This window comes from Acromyrmex echinatior, chromosome 1 (genome assembly GCF_024713525.1).
Source record: "Acromyrmex echinatior isolate Ae372 chromosome 1, ASM2471352v2, whole genome shotgun sequence".
Classification (NCBI taxonomy): Eukaryota; Metazoa; Arthropoda; class Insecta; order Hymenoptera; family Formicidae; genus Acromyrmex; species Acromyrmex echinatior.
The window spans coordinates 24,005,227-24,019,326 of NC_141852.1; positions in this window are offsets into that span (position 1 = coordinate 24,005,227).

Here is a 14,100-nt window from a genome sequence, read left to right on the forward strand (position 1 = left end):
AGAAATAAAATAATAAGAAATAAAAGAATATAAAACATTTATATTAATTAGAACAAAATGTTAACATGTATATTCATAAAATGCTATGAAAATGCAGAAAGTACAATAAATGCATTTAATAATAATTAGCAAATTGGAAAAAAAATTCTTACAAAGAGTATTCAATAGTAAAATTAAATGTCATTAAAAAAAATATATTATGAAAGAAATGAATTGTTTACTTCATTTAAAGTAAAATTTCTTTCTTTTTTTTATATCAGCACGATATATATTTACTCTAACTTTGTCTTTATTATAAATGAATTTAATAGAAGACAAAAAAATATTTTGATAACAATTCGCTTTGTACATGATCTAGATGTATAAGATTATATGAATTACTTGATACGGTACATAATATCATTACTATACTTCATGCGTGTTCTGGAAATAATAAGCGAAAAGCCATAATTACTTCATGACTAACAAATTCCTTTTTTGTTATACAATAATTTTGTTATATAATAATTTTTAGTAATTTTCAAATAAAACTTAACCAATATATAATTTATTTTAAATTGCACGATAACTAGGAGTCATGTACAGTCTTTTATAGCCGTTCCAGATCTGTTTTTCGTGATATAAATCGAGCTGGTTATTTCAGGCGTATACAAATTTGTGTAATCCAGCAGTGTCGTTTGGTGCCGCGGATTTTGAAATTTTATTTTTCAATCGAAAAATTGGATATGTTCATACATGCCTCCTATTGCACCTGCTATTAACTTCTGCTTCGTTCGAGTGGCAATTAGTTATGCGTATACGCAGATAATAAAAACCAAACTCGAAATTGCCTATCCAGGTCAATGCACGTATCTTGTTTGATACAAATTTATTGGTGTTATTGGTGCAATAAAGCGCAGTATTGCATAAACAAGCTTTAATATTTACATTGTGAATGCTACAGAAAATAAAATATCTCGAACTCGTAAATTTTTATTAAATAACAGCTTACATACTCAAATCAATTTTTCATATTTACACATGTATATAATAAATTTTAAGTGATTAATTAGTGCAAAATGTATTCCATTGCAAAAATTGTTCGCAATATATTATAAAGAAATGGAAACCGTGGACTTTTACAAAATTTTATACAAAATATGGAGAGCGCGAAATTTATTTGTGCTTTAAAGAGAATTTGAAATTTACGTTATGACGCACTATGTCGCGCTCTTGCATGACAAAGTGCCATGACTAAATATCGAGTGAGCGCGACAATCTATGTTTAACTTCGATTTCTTTGTGTTGGTGCCGGTAAGTGCCTCCTGGCACTGTCTCTTAAGTAGCCAATCTCAAAGTACTACCTGCAAACTTGGAATCTCGCATTCGATGAATCCATTGTCTACAATGGTGCACTTGCCTGCGGAACCGTCCTTCCGCCATGATATCGCCGGAGGTACCCATTCCGTCGAATATCCTCTTCCACAATCAGCCGTCTGATTTCCTGCTTCCAATTTTCGACTGTTCCCGTAAGCCTATTCGCATCGGTTCGCAGTACTTGAAAATAAATCAAAGGCAGGCGACATCAAAGTCGGTACAATTCGGTAGTCCTAAATCGCTGCCGTATGTTTGCTTCTGTTGTGCGATTTTTCAAGCGTAAATATATGCATGAGCTGCCTTTCTCTACCTCTAGAGTTCTATTTTGAATTGATTGTATATTAATAAGCTCCATTTCCATTTCATGATTAAGAGAATTATCAACCAAATCGAGAATATCAATCAAAAAACTGTTTTAAGGTAAAAGAGCAATTGTTTTAAGATAAAAAAGTAACTGTTTCCTTATATATAATTATGATTGAAATAATAATTTAATTTACATTTTATAATATTTCTATAAAATAGAAAATAATGTGATTGTAGAAAATAAATTAAGCTGTACATACCATTGCGCTCATTAATATCAAACTTGTAAATATTGATTATTATTGAATCGTACATTAAAGAATTTATATACAGTATCTTTGTTTACGTATTACATAATCTTTTCCGACCGAAATTCGAGGAAGGATATGCTTTCAGAAATATACATGCGTGATGCAAATGTAATATCTCTATTTGTGTATATATATGTATGTACACACTACATAATAGATAGCATAATATAGCATACATCCAAAATTACGACTGACCTAGTCTCTGTGACATGCATTCATATGATAAGTATGTCATTAGCGAAACTACACTAATGGCCTTCCGTAATTTGAATCTCACGGAAACTTGTCGAATGTCCATATAAACTTTAGGATTTCCTGTTGTAACACGAAGATAACAAATGTATAAGTGATATATATGAATCGATATCAATCAAATATTTAATAATTAAAATGTTAAATAACAGATAATATTTAACGTTTGACGTGAGCAATATCTGCATATACATACTAGGTGGGGTGAAAAGTAACCTCCTTGGGAATGAAAAAAATTTTTTTCTTATGCAGAATCTCGCCCAAAATATGGCGTGTTCGCTCAGTACTAATCTTTGTAGCATCTGCTAGCTCGCGCACCTTCACTTTCCGGTCAGCCAACACCATTTCATGTATTTTTTTGACATTTTCCTCGGTAACCGCATCGGAGGGCCTGCCGCTGCGGACTTCATCGGTAGTGGAGTTGCGGCCACCACGAAACTCTCGAAACCAATATTTGACGGTGTAATCTGACGGAGTATTAGCCACATAATATTTATCCAACTTTTCTTTTCTTTCCTTCGCCGTTTTGCCTCTCAAAAAATAATGTTTTATGAGAGAACGAAAATCGTTTTCGCAAACACGTCAACAACAATTAGCTCTCAAAACAAAACTAAGGGCAATATCGCACTGCCACTTGGCATGTCTGCCTAAATATGAACGGACTACAAGGCACCATAAACTTTTTTGCAGTAGTGGCGCATTCTAGCGGTCAAGGAGGTTACTTTTCACCCCATCTAGTATATACATTCGTAATATTATATGTGCTACTGTATTAAGGGGGAAAGAGGGAATTGTGAATAATTGTGAAATTATAGCAAACTATCTAATTTCTATATTCTTTTTTCCTATCACTAACAATATATTCAAATGATAATTCTTATATTATTTTCTAATGTGTTCCTTCTACAAGAATGACACATTTTGAGTTGTATTTTTAAAATAAAAAGTACAGTCTTCTATAGAGAACATTTAGAATTAAGATAATTTCAGTGATTAAAGTTTGAAAAAGAAATTATTTTGTTTGGAATTTAATCATTTTAACTAACCAAGAGATAAATATGAACTGTTGATGATATATGTGGAATTATATTATTTTTAATAAATAATTGCGAGTTTATTATAATTTACGAATATCAAAATCATCAACTCAGAAAGGATTTTAAAGATTGACTCAAAAGAGATTTTAAAGTTTTTCAAGAATAATAAAACAAAAATGACAAAAATGACATTTGATCGTGTTTTTAAAAGTATATTCAATTTATTATTATTATTTGATCAGTCAATAATTTTTTGTTAAGTTGAAAGAAAAAATTTCTTCTCTTCTAAGAATAATTAATTTTTTAATTATATCACTTTTAAAATAAGAGAATAAAATGTTTATTATACTCAAATTACTCGTTGTCATAAACATGTCTGTAGCTGTACAATTTTCCTCCATTTACATTCAGAAAACTATAGAAATTAACATTATACAGAATTAGATAGATCGAAGGCATAGTCAAGGGTTATCGAAAGAAAGAGCGAACTATGCTTGCGAAGTTAGTGCGGCTTATACTAAACGTTAATTTGCATCACATCTGTATGCACCATCGCGTATATCCCAAGCTTACGCAGAGTGCTCTGCTCTTAATACTTCGTTAAGCTTTATATATACATATATATTTCGACGTATTGCCATGCAGGTAACTACTTGTCGTTTTGCGACTGGATTCGCTCATTAAATTTTGAAAAATCCATCGATATTTTTTAAAAAGTAGGTATGCACACTTTGCTGTTAATTATTTATCGATAATCTCAATTCCCCGCAACTCGTCGGCTCGTGTAAGGAACACGGTAGTGTCGCTGCGCTTGTCTTAGCGCTGAGATACTACCGTATCTCCAAAAACACACACAGATGTGTGTTCTTGCATGAAATATTTGAAAAGCTTAACTTACATTACAGCATATATACCGCGCTATATAATACGGACGATTAAAGTAAAAGCTGCATACGGAAGATTAGTTATATCCCGAGTTTATCCTGAAAATTAAATTTCATATGATTTGAATTCAAAACGAAAGTTTCTCTATAAAGTGATATTCATCAAGTTATGCGAGTTGCATTTATACATTTCTTCCTCTAGCAATAACTACGAGTTATTTTGCAGTTGCTCGAACGATTGCGCCACTGTGCTTCCTACACGGAAATGCGCTAATTAATATGACATTATCCTGCACGTGGCAAAAGTTTTGAGGAGTTTTGTTCATTTGAGCGGACGATACGCACGCTAATTGGAACTTCCATCGTTCACGGAAACTTTCAACAAGCCGGGTCTTTTCTCAGCTTTAGCCTCGATTGCATCCTTCGTTGCATTCCTCATCGCGTCGTTGAGATGCATTAAAATGGAAAACAGGAAGAGAACGGACTTTCCATTCATTTGCTGATGAAAGACAAATCGCATGGTTGCGCACCTAAGTAGAAAAATATCTAAAAAAAACTGATCAGAAATTGGCCAATTTTTATTATTTTGAATTCACTGAACAGTAATTCAAGTAGAAACATATAAAAATCATATATAATAATATTATAAATTAATTTTTAAATATCAAATGACGTAATGATGACATCCTGTGATGTCATTATGATTTTATTATGACTTTGTTCTACCTGGGAACTGATGTCTAGTAAATGACCAGAAATTTTAATTAGATAAAACTGATCAGCAACTAGTTAGAAACTAGCCAGGTCAGACAGATTCGTAAATGATAATTAATTTCTGTCCACTAGAATTTGGAATATTCTGATTACTATATTTTATGATCAACAACTAATCAGAAACTAGTCAAATCAAACGAATCAGCAAATAACTATAATAGTATTTTAATAAAACTTCTGTGATCGAAAAATCTTTCCTGATTGTTGCTTTCTAGTTTATAACGATTAGTAAGAAATTAGATATATCAAATGAAATGTTTGAAACTACGAAATTAACTCATTACTAAAAAATAAATATTTAAAAAAATGGAAGTAAAACAAGATTAACTGTTTTAGAAGGTAAAAAAAAATAATTTATGTTACATTTTTTTTTCATCATTTATAATAAATATAGATATATAATATCTTCTAAATATCTTTTAGTCATAAAATGGTTTCCAAATTCAATCTATTTCTGTGTGCGATTAAGCTCTTTTTAAGATATCTGAGAAAACGGAACACCGTGAGATATAAATCAATGTCGTCGACTGTGCACTGAAACATCGACGCATTCGGGAAGCTTAATGAGCATGAATTGGAGAATTCATCGAAATCCCTAGAAATCAGCACGTCCAGCTTGGCACGTCCGTAGCGCGGCGTCGAGGAAAGTACCCTCTTTTCAACGCGTACGTGCCGACGTTCTCAGCTCGGCGTTTTTCTCTCGCCATCATTCGCTTTTTGTGGCATCTTTTTCTGTACGTAGTCGATTGTTTATTTTCTGTCTTCGCGCACTGAGATACGTATACTGTAGAGCGTAGAGTATTTCATGGCGCGTGATATTGACGCCAGTAGATCAAAGCTCGCGAAGTCCGTCACGACGTTTTACACAGAACGGTGGCTACAGCAAGCGTCCACTCCACTGTAACCATCCACACTGTCGCGTCTCGTGAGAGCTTGCAGAAACGCACCAGTGATAAGTGGAAAAGTCCAATGGACGCGATTCAACCTTTTCGCGTCGATAGAAGGTATTGTTCGAAGTTTCCCTTTGTGCGGTGATGCGCCACGATGAACAGTCCTGAGGGGATGAGAGAAAAGCGATCGGCAATATTGCGACGCGGAGGCACGCGTGAACGATTAAGAAATTCGCGATGTCGAACCAGTTTGTCAGGAGTATGAGGCTTCGCAATCCTTTCAACATGACGTAATTGTGACACAGCCTTTACAAGAATTTCGAAATGCTAGATATCCATACATAGTTGCAATCCTTGATATTCGTCTACAATCTGATAGTCGGTTATAATTCTATGAGATGTTGCCTCACATAGAATCAAATATCAAATATGGCACATACTTTCTAAATTTCTTGAAAATTCCACTCGGAAAATGGAGCGAATACTGAATTACTCAAGCTGGAGTGGCTTTATCCATATGAAATGAATTCTTCCATTCTATGTGTCGTGAAGTGAATTATATTTTCATTTGTAATTAAAGAGTGAATCTGATGATATGCTCTACATCACCGTAACTATTTCAAATGATGCTTACATCAAGCAAAAAGAAAATTAATAAGCGAGTCATAAAGATCGTCGCGTCATCTCGTCGTCGTATCGACTTTGTTGAGTCAGTATTTATATAAATGTCACTTTCTGAGGTGAATGTTAACAAGAATCTACGTATATTGAGTTTAAATATTTTTCCAGAACTCTCGATCTCTCACCGAAATCATCTTGTTTGTTATGTCATTCCAAACGAATAAAGGACTCACGGTTTACGGTTGGTAAACATTTACTTTGATGACAAATGAAATGTTCTTCAATTCAAGTGAAACTTCATTCTAAATAATAGTATTTTCATTATCGATTGAAATGAATTTTCATTCGCTTTGAATGAGATTTTACTCTAAAAAAATTGGAGAATATGTAAATACAATATCTGCTTTCTTAATGTAACGATATTATCTAGCATTTTATTGTTTTGAGCGTTAATCGTGAAAAAGGGGTTGAACCGGAACTTTCGATTATAGTGAAATTTTTAAGACAGATTCTAACGAAGGTGAAGATTAAATATGATTATGACCGATCTCTGACTTTTAAATCTTGAAACGCCATTAATTCGAAAGCGACGTAATTTTATATTGATTTAGATTAATCAATTCATAATTTGGTGCGCGTTCGCTTTTATCGTACTTGCCCGTAACTTCGGTATCGAACGTTAAGCTCGTTCGGAAGCAGAGAACGTTCACACTCTTCGCGTGAAAAATGAGGTTTTCATGAAACTTAGCATCTATTATAATGCCAGGCAAAACCATTTATCACTTGATACACAACGTAGTACGTGTACGATCCTACATGACTGAGGTGGATCCACCGACATCATGACGACAGTACATGGACGTAGCGCGTTACAATAACCAATAGTACATGTGAGCGTGCGCCTCATAATTCGAGGTAGGTAATGGATAGGTATCCTTCTTGTTAATTAATCGCACTCACATGGAAGTTTCTAATGACAAGCACGTCGTACAACATGCTCGATAATAATTCGCTAATTATCACTCGGCGCCTAGGTAGTATCGCGGAATGAGCGAGAAACGGGAGACGAAAGTAGAAGGCGGTAATTATAGTTGAGTAACTAACATTTTCCTAACTCGAGTTGCAATCTCGTTCTATTTACGAAGACCGAAGGTATGGATTTAATTCGTGGAATGATGAAAATCGAACTAATATTATGAGATGTTAGATGTTCGCTATACATCATATATCACTTTTTCGTATTGAAACTCTCAGGATATTTCAATCCAAGTAATTTTATGTTCAAAGTGAGTATTTTATTTGATATTATTTATATGTGTGATATTTCTACTTTCTAGTTTATGATTGGATTTCAAGTTTGACATGTAATCAGCGCGCAGTTTCTAACTAGGAGTATTTATCTAATAAAAATTTTTTTATATAACAACATATTGAATATAAACATATATTATATACGAAATATATTTATATATGTTTATCTTTCTTTGTTTTATAAAAATACTTTTTATATCTTTGATATTAGGAAATCAATAATGAGACAATATAAAAAATAATTAAAAACATAATTTTTGCATTGTTTCTTCTATAAAAAAGTTTGAAAAAATGAGAAAATATATTGTTCACATATAGTTATAAATTATTATATACTTATAATTACTATATACGAGCAATTTTTTTATCGTTTCTCAAACTTAATTTTTGTAAAAGAAATAATACAAAAATTATTTTAATTATTTTTTATCTTTTTATTATTATATTATTATTTTTCTTGTACCATATAATAATTTTACAAAAAAACATATAATTATATGTATATATGTGTTCATATACGTTTATATTTATATATATATGTTCTTATATGAACAATTTTTTACCGAATTTGACGTAGAAATATTGGGAATCAAATTTTCCCCTTGTGGAAAAATTTACCTTAGAAAATCTTAAAAAAGAACTTGAAATTTATTGTAGAGAAAATTCAAGAGAAGACCTAAAAAATATGAAAAATATAAAATACGGATACTTAAAAACTTTTGTTTAAAGTAATCTTAAAATTTATTTAAAATTTATTTAAGACTTGAGAAAAATTTAAAGAAACTTAAAAATTTTGAAAATAAATATTAACAATTTTAAAGTTTTTTTAAAATAATACTTGTAAAATCATAAATTTGTTTAAATTTTGAAGCAAGCTCGCTTTTATAAGAAAGCTTGTCATTAAAAATCTTGTTTCATGAGAATATGCATGACAAATTTCATAATGCTATGCCTTTTATATTCTGTTCTATAGGAATTTTACTTGACAGAAAATGCATCGTTGTGTCCATCCAGTGGCGGTGTCGCGTACTATTTAGTATTTACGGATGAACTTTATTAGCCTCATTTTAAAACTCAAGAGCATTTTTAAAATATTAGATTTAAATGAATATAATAAAATCTTCAGTTTTTCTAGATTATTTTAAAGTCAAGCTTATAATACTTAGATTAATTTAGAAAGTAGATAACCTTTTACATACTTTAAATTATCTCAAAAATGTTTAAATAAACTCAATTACTTTAAAAAAATTTTAATTTTATTCAAAGTAAATTTTCCCGAGAGAAGATCCAGCTTTGAATGTATTTGGCTCTTCTTATTTGTATTGTTTAGTGCTCTTGTTGAATTTATTATTATTTATTATGTTTATATATTTTGCATATCATATTTCAAGTGTTCCTAAAAGCTAATGTACTCACAACTACGTATTTGCGGAAACGTTTATCGCATATTTTACTGGTACAATCCAGACAAACGATGTACGGCCGTGTTTGACCCAGACGCGTCCTATTATTATCGCGAATACGGGGAGGCGTCACTGTAAGCTAAGGACAGGCGGACTATGTTCACAGGGTACTATGATAGGACTCTCTCTCGACCGGCCCATGCTAATGAACTTGGCCTGCCATTATCTGAACTGCACTAGTGTGCCACTTCATCCGACCCCTCTGTCGAACTACGAATAACTAGTTTCACCGTTCTCCCGTTCCTTTCGGTTCTATCGATTCTTTAATATGATGCTGATTGCTCAAACGATCGTATTCATGTTCTCCGGCAATTTGGAAGTAGCTTTTTTAAATCGGATATATATAAAATTGTGTAATTCTGATCATTTATAATTTTGCATTAATGAAATAATGTGTGAGATGTATTAACAAAGTTCAAAAATCGATAACATCAGTAGTAATAATTATTATAATATATTTTTCCCAATTGCGATTAGAAAGTAATAAATAGCAATGGATAAATTGTAGTTTTCAATAGTATGTTACATATACTGCTGTCTTACTTTAAAAATGACGTAATAAAAAAAAGACGTGATTTTTTAGTTACTATTATGAATAAGTCAAGTAAATATTACTCTATTAATGATAAAAATGAACTTACTTAACATTATAAAAAATCGTCTAAATTATCAAAAAAGGTTAAAAACGTTACAATTCTAAAAAAATGCTTTTTTAAGAAATGACAAAAAACGACGTTTAATTGTGTTAATTAAGAATATATTTTTTTCGCCGATTGATTAATCAATAATTTTCTGCAAAGTTGAAAAATAATCTTTCTCTTTTCTGGGGGAAACTACATTTTTTAGTAGTGTCACTTTTGAAGTAAGAGAATGATATGCTCAATTAACTATTCCGTTCCGGCATTAAATACACATAACTAGAATAATTGGGAAAAGTGGAGTAAGTATGACGCCTTAAGAAATGTTGGTTCATGATTTCAATAAATTCCGAGGAAATTGTACTAACACTCTGCTTTCTACAAAAATATAAGGAGTTATGGTTACTTCGAAACGTTAAAGTGTCATTACGCGCGGGAAACTTCTTGGGCGTATTCCAGCAGGAGCATTTCACGCATTTCTCTCTGCGAGGAGTGAGCTTAGAGCACGGAAATACATCGCGACCGCCAGAATAAATGCAGGCTACAGCTTTCACGTTTACCAAGACTCTTTCGGCACACAACTGGGATTTTTTTCCGGCGTTCTCTAATTACCCGTCGACCGAGGAAAGCCGTCGTTTTCGACGTGCTCGCGCTTTCAACCTTTGACCTCGCCGAGATGTATATCACGCGGAATCTCACTAGGCGAAATTTCCGGCGCGGTCTAATTGAAGCTAATTGAAAATCGATCGATCGGATCTGCGGTATGCGAACCATCGCTGTGCCCGCCGCTATTACTCTCGCACTTCGTCGAATAACGGATTATCGAAGTATGCAAATGCGCGGTACAATACTTTATGGCCGACTGATCAGGAATTAATAAACGCATCGGACGTGATTTCGATCGTTTCCTTTCTTCCCGATGTTCGAGAAGAGGAAATCACTGCAATTTGCCTCCACGTGTTTAACCTGTGTGTCGTATATGATTTTTGAACGCCTTCATTGCATTCTTAATCTGTTTAATTATAATCTTCAGATATAACTTTTGTTAATTTACTGCCTTATTTACTATTTTTTATTGTCATTATCCATGTGGTAGATTATATTTTTGTTATTATTTATAATTTATGATATAATTTATATAATATAATTTATAATTTATGATATAATTTGCGATTATTACTTCAAATTATGTACTTATTATGCAATTTCGATATAATTCATAATTTTTTTTTATTATAATAAATATTTATTATATGCCTACAGTAGAGTAATACCAATTTCAAGTAGTGTAAATCAAATATATGTGGTTGTAACGGCTGTTTCACGATTAATACTGTGCATAATCACAAATCATCAATATTTTGTACAAGCAAAAGTGCATTTTGTATGTCGCGATCGAAACTAACAGTCCTGGGAATACGGTATTCCATCGTAATCGCGACTGCAAACTGAGCTGCGCTTAATTCCGCGTAATTACAATTTCCAAGTTCCTTCTACTTTTGATCGTTATCGTTTTCTCGTTCTCATTCGTAGATCGTTCAATATTAACGCTCGCAAATCGACAGCGGCACGTAATCGTTAGACTAGAAGCTGATATCGAGCCGTTGGCTAACGATTACACATCATTTATCTATTGCAATAAGCGCATTGGTTTGTATTGCGGTAACTGCACGTTGTAAACGTGCAGTCACTATTAACACGTGGCGGCCAGTTAACGCTTTGTGCAGTGTCACGCGACTGCCACTTAATTATCTGATTGTATTACTCATCTGTATTAGGCGCAAGTCCGGCCGTTCTGTAATTATATTGATAACCATCTAGTCACATTACCGAAATATGACAAACGAAAATACGAATAATTAAATTATTATCTGCAACTTGCACAAATACATGATTTGTCTTGTTAAAAATGTATTACATACATTTCAAAATAACAAAAAAACAAAAAATTTTACAGATTATTCTAGATTGCATTTAAAAGTAATATAAAAAATTTAGTGACGGTTTGTCATCTGGATCAAAAGTTATTTCAACAAGAAATAGTATCATATACATGTGTGTGCTTTAATAGAGATGTATGGAAATATATTATAAAATAATGATAAAAATATCAATCTTTTTGTATAAGTACTTTAAGTATTCATTCAGTGATTTACGTCACATTGCATTGCGACGCAGAAGAAATTAATATCCTGTAAATAAAAATAATATTTTTTAATTTTAAATCTGTATAATTAATCGATAAATCGCAATGAAAACTTTGCATAAGTCATTATGGATACTCAATGTACTTATACAAAATATTTAGACTGTTTCATCTTTCGGTAAACTTTAGCTCATTCTTGTTTTTTTATGCTCTAATTATTATATATATATATATCTATATATTTTATGCTCTTATTATCATTTTATTCATCCTTAATTCCACATTACGTGTTCTTGTAAAATAACTTTAAACCAGAAGGAATTTAATTTTAGATGATCCATACGTACGCACGTCAATCGATTTATTTCCGTTTCCGACTTTTTTTATATCGAACATGCCCTACATTCCATCGCGTTATCAAACTTGTAGACGAACTTCAGATATCTATTGGACAGTTTCACGTAGCTTTCGCCGCAAATTATCCACAGAATAAGGTCGTAAATTATTCTCCGGACAGTAACACATTTTTCTAAATGCAAAAAGAAAGCGACTGTCACGCGACGTTCAATATTCATGACACGGAACTTTAAAAATTAAAAAAGAGGAACTGAACACGTGTCTATTAGCATCGAGTAATGAATCCCTAGGAAGTAATTAAAGTTTCCGCAAAGAAAATTTTTCTCGTCCAGAAGACGAATCTCGGATGCAGCGCATTTTTCACCGTCGGCGCGCGTCCCCGTCTTCCTGCATTGCCCGTTTCCGGTTCCCTCTTGCATTCACCGAATTGTAAACTCGCATACCCCTCTACAGGAAAAAAAGAGTTACATTTGACACGTTGCTCTAATTGGAAATTGTTTTCTTTGCAAATTGTCTTGGACGAAAGATAGCAAACGTTCATACAAGCATGATAAATAACATTGCCAAATGTAGGAAAAAAGTATTATACTTAGATTTTAATATATTTGATGAATAATAGTAAATTATGTGTGTCTATAAAGCGTATACATTTCTATTAACAATAAGATAATAAGGAAATGGTTTTTTTATGTAAATTGTGATGCGAGGCTTTTTATGAATTATAGTTAGCGAGGATCTTTTAAATGTAATGAATAACGTAGCATCTAGAAGTGGTGCCTTTAATTAATTACGCGACATCAAGTAAGACTAATTGCACACGAAATAAACAATTTTTCATATAAAATTGATGTAATTTGCGTCTCAACTGGTAGTTCTGCCAACGATCGGTAAATTCAGACTTCGTTTTATATTAATTAGAGTGCAAATTGCATTAAACCGTCGACACTGAGCGAAGCGAAAAATTGCTTTCACCTAGAAGTGAATTTAATCTACGACTCGCGTCGCCCGTAATTCCACGCGGGTCGGAAGTTCTTTAAGATCCCGTCGAAACGAATCATGCTACCGTAGAAGTATTAAGCGTCTCGAAGACGTCGAGCGACGAATGATCGCATAACGTTTCATTTTTTTCACTCTTTTTATTTTTTCCTCTCCCTTTCTTTCATAGATCTTCGACGACAACGTGACAGCTTGAAAGATAATTGAGGCTTTAAAATAGAGGTGCACAGTCTAGTTATCATAATGTTACATAAAGCGCTGTAGGAGAAAAAGAAAAGAAAAATCGAATAGGCGTAGAAAGAATCAGGAAAGGAGTAGGACAATTAAGAGAACGACAGAAGCGTAAAGTCCATGGTATACAGGACAGATAAGAGAACTTGACTTCTTAGGTAGGGTGGATGGTTAAGTAGTACGATAGAGGAAGGAAAGCAAAGGAAGGTCCGACATTTAATCTAGGAGAGAGCACGGGATCGAGATACGTTTTGCTCTTATATTCTATCACGCTCGTCTGAGACCCAGTGGTCCAGAAAACTAGAGACCGCGCAGACTCACTTGCGAAGAGTAGACGAATGAAAAAAAAAAGAACGACATATATATATATATATATATATATTCGTCTAACGAATGTTCTCGACGACATGCGATCTGTCTCCATCTCGGCACGATACGTGCCATATCGTGTAGAATTTTTCAGAAATCTCTGATAAATACTATGACAAATCTGATCAATTGATGTAGGATATGAAAGAGAGGAAAGA